Source organism: Ylistrum balloti, unplaced genomic scaffold (assembly GCF_031769215.1).
Source record: "Ylistrum balloti isolate Yb309-2 unplaced genomic scaffold, AGI_CSIRO_Ybal_v1 Utg371266, whole genome shotgun sequence".
Lineage (NCBI taxonomy): Eukaryota > Metazoa > Mollusca > Bivalvia > Pectinida > Pectinidae > Ylistrum > Ylistrum balloti.
Genome location: NW_026782682.1, coordinates 5,920 through 9,771, shown reverse-complemented (window position 1 = coordinate 9,771; position 3,852 = coordinate 5,920). Strand labels below are relative to the sequence as shown.

At 35.5% G+C, this 3,852-nt stretch overlaps 1 pseudogene; it reads left to right on the top strand.

The window, feature by feature from the left end:
- Positions 1–307: 307 nt before the first annotated feature.
- Positions 308–3,493, top strand: LOC132561688 (uncharacterized; annotated as a pseudogene).
- Positions 3,494–3,852: the final 359 nt, after the last annotated feature.

Here is a 3,852-nt window from a genome sequence, read left to right as displayed (position 1 = left end):
AAGTGGAAGTGAGAATCAGCAAAAACGTAGAACTTTCATATTTTATCCGTCCAGTGGTCGATCTCGTGAAACTCGTAGATGCGAACTAACTTTTTTCCTCAACTTGTGTTTTCATTAGTGTTACATCTGAACATTTTAGATAATAATGACACTGTAATTCCTTTTTATATTGTGATATTTTAGAATATCAGGCGGGGAGTGTGCTGTCACGGATCGTGCAGCCTTAATATAACGAGTGTCGATTAGAGTTACTCCCCTTAGTTTGCTCTTCAGTTATATAAAAACGTTGCTAGTACGTTGTGCTATGATGCACATTTCCATGCTTCGAATGCATACATTCCGTTCAATGTGGTTTGTGGCCCCATACACTGTAAGTTTTGTAATATAATCGGTTAAGCTTTATGCCTATTTACTGAGTAAATCATGTTTTACGTGTTTTGTACATCTCAGTTTGCAAAATAACGCATTTTGTGTCAGTCATACTTGAGCTGATGTATTTCATTGTTTGTTTACAGTTTCACTTAATTCGTCAGTATGAAGAAAGAGATTTGTCGCTGAACACTTGCATTAATGCATTGTGATTTTGTTTTATCTTATAGGATGTCAAACACATGCTCCAAGACCAAAGGTAAGACATGCAGAAGTTCAATGTAATCTTCTAAAGCCAGTGGTGGATAAAGATGAAGAAACCAACTTGGAAAGTGATAGTGAGCACGAAGATCATCTAGACCTTTTCAAGACCAACAGTAAAGATCTAGACGACTCCTATCATCTGGATTCTGGTCCAGACGACTCGAACACAGAGTTAGATATGGAAGAAAATGAGTATGTGTTGTAACATGCCTGACATTTTGCAGAGAAAAATAATTTATTTTGATACTTTCTGGCTTGTGTTTCAGGACTTTGATATGGCATGCTTTCTCAGTCATATCAATCCATTGTGTACTAAAACATCATTGCATTGCCTTTTTGGGTGGCACTTTGATCCAACGGTGTTGTCCCAAGATGGAATAGAACCCTAACCTCAGTCTTGCTTATATCATTTCTCTATAATAATATCATGTCATAGTGCCCTCATTCATATTATGGCAATTATGTATGTAGAATGTCATGAACATTTATGTATTGCAGAGATGTGCTACACAGTGGACAGAGCAGAGACAGACTCCTCATAATTGAAGAAAGCAAACTGCTTGAACTTTTTGATAAATGTAGACACTGTTTATCACCATGCCAAGGAGAAATGACACGAATGATCGGTACCATGTGTTGTGTGCGTCAAGAATGTGACATGTGTGGTAGGACCTTTAAATGGAGAGACAGTCAATGGTGGGATCCCTTCCAAGAGGAAATGTCCAGCTGTCTGCCAGCATTTTATTTTCTGGATCGTTGCCCTCAAAGACTCTGAGAATTTTTAACTTTAGGGACATCCCGGTAATATGCCATGACACGTTTTTCAAGCATCAGCGACATTATTTACAGACTACAATTCTAAGGATGTGGACAGAAAAACAAGTAAAATATTTTGCAGAAATGTGCGAAAGTGACAATGACATTTATATAGGAGATGGCCGACATTTATATAGGAGATGGCCGATACGATACTCTGGGACACTGTGCTAAGTTTTGCAGTTATTCTGTCGTAGATATACAGTTGGTTCAGGTTGGTATTGAAAAAAAAAATGCCACTTGTTATAATTCCACAATTTCTGAGACCAGACTTAACCACTGGACGACTGTGGCCCCCGTTAATTTTATGTAAATTTATATGTTGAAACTGCTGATAGAAAATGTGGTCATGCATACATACAGAAACAATTTCAATATATATATATATCTACAATCTACATGTACTTTCCAGAACATGAGTTATGTTACTTTTGGTACATTGTGTAATGTTAAGATTTTAATCAATTTCAGAGCAATGAAGTCAAACATAGTGTCAACATGGAAAAGGAAGGGTTAATACGGAGCGTGGACAATCTAAAACGCCATGGGATCAACATAGATACCCTAGTCATCGACCGACATATCCAGATCAGAAAGTGGGTGAGGGAGAACATGACAAGACCAATCACTGCGTTGATGTATGGCATGTTGCGAAAGGTATTGCATTTTCTTTAAGTGTTTGTGTTTAGCATAACAAAACAAGAAGCCCAATCAGTATTAACCGTAGTAAATAGTTTGATTTCAGTTTGTTTTGTTTTGCTAAGGGCTTTACTTCAGATACTTTGTAGACCATGTCCTAGGGACTAAATAAATATCAAATAGAATTAAATGTATGAAGACACAACTTAATTTAAAGTCTAGAATATTTGTTTATGTTAAAATATAATAGGTTTTGTATTAAAATGCATATGAAATATTCTTAAGGTTTGAAGAAGAAGCTATTGGCACTGTCAAAAGAAAGAGGTGAACTTGAAAGCTGGATAAGAAGTATAACCAATCACTTATACTGGGTTCCTGCATCAACACCCTCAGCAGATGGCGCTTTGATGTACCAGAAGTGGGTTTCTGTGGTAAACCATGTCCAAAATATCCATGATGGTCATGGTGATCTGTTTCCTTGCTGGAAAGGAAGAAGAAATGGATAAAACCAGGTATTTTTCCTGTTATGGCATTGACTCGAGATGACAACAATTATTGTGTATCCTACCTTTAACTTGCTTACTTATTCATTTGGCTCGAAATTGGCGACGTATCAATAATTCAAACCATAACTAAATTACGAATGACATTTATCACTTGCTTAAAAAACATTTAAAGTGCCTAATTTCTTTAGCAATGACATTTTTCACCAGAATGAAAAGCACATCCAGGAAAATGGTATCTTTAGTTTCTTGTTCTTAGCATGGAATTAATATTCGTGTTCTAAATTCCTTATGATCCCATATTATATTTTTACTTCATCATTTGAAATCCTCACTTTCACTTTTCAGAGAGTAAAGTAATGGAGAAGCTAGAACTGATGTTGACGTCACCACAAATCACCAAACTTCAGAACTAGAAGGGTACCACTCAACAGTTAACCAATTTGCCCCTAAAATGCATGGCTTTTCATTCAATGGAATGTTGTGCAGGTATATTATCACATGATTCTCATAAGACTATTATTTATTTAGACATCAATTTGTACAGACAAGTTGATCGTATATGTATATCTGTCTCAAGATCTAACATGAACAGGTTGTGGAAATATCATTAGTCACTAGTAGTCTACCCGTCTCAAACCTCCTGTGGTGAATATTGCAATGTTAAAAGAGATTTAGTGTCGGAGCTAGATGTAAGATATGTTAAAATGATTATGTAAAAGATTTAGGCAGCCAGTCTTAATTCTTAAGATATTGATGATACTTAATCAAGAAAGTTTAAATGTTGTTGCATCTCTTTGAATAAGGTGATTCTAGCTGCACTTCACCACAATGAAAATGTGAGAAGAGAACAAGCCATGACATCTGCTAGGGAGAAAATGTTTAAGATAATCTACCCTTAACAGAAGAAAGGTGGATACACTGTCAGAAAAGTCAAAACAAAACAAACATTTGGTAAGTATTATGTTGCATATGAAGACGAGTTTAATCTTTTAGGTTAGGTTCAGTATTCTATATATTGCAGTACATGATTCTTCAATTAACAACTTGCATTTTAGTTGCAAGAAAATATGTCCATGTATACAAAACTTTTAAAGTCTTTACTAGCAATAGTGTCATATTTTGTGTAATAGTGATTGGAAAAAATAATAAAACCAGTGTACTTGTATATGTACTTTTTATCTTACAGACTATGTACATGAACTGATGGCAGAAGTGCTACAAGTGGCAGAAAAAAAGTACGATGCAAGTGGAGGATATG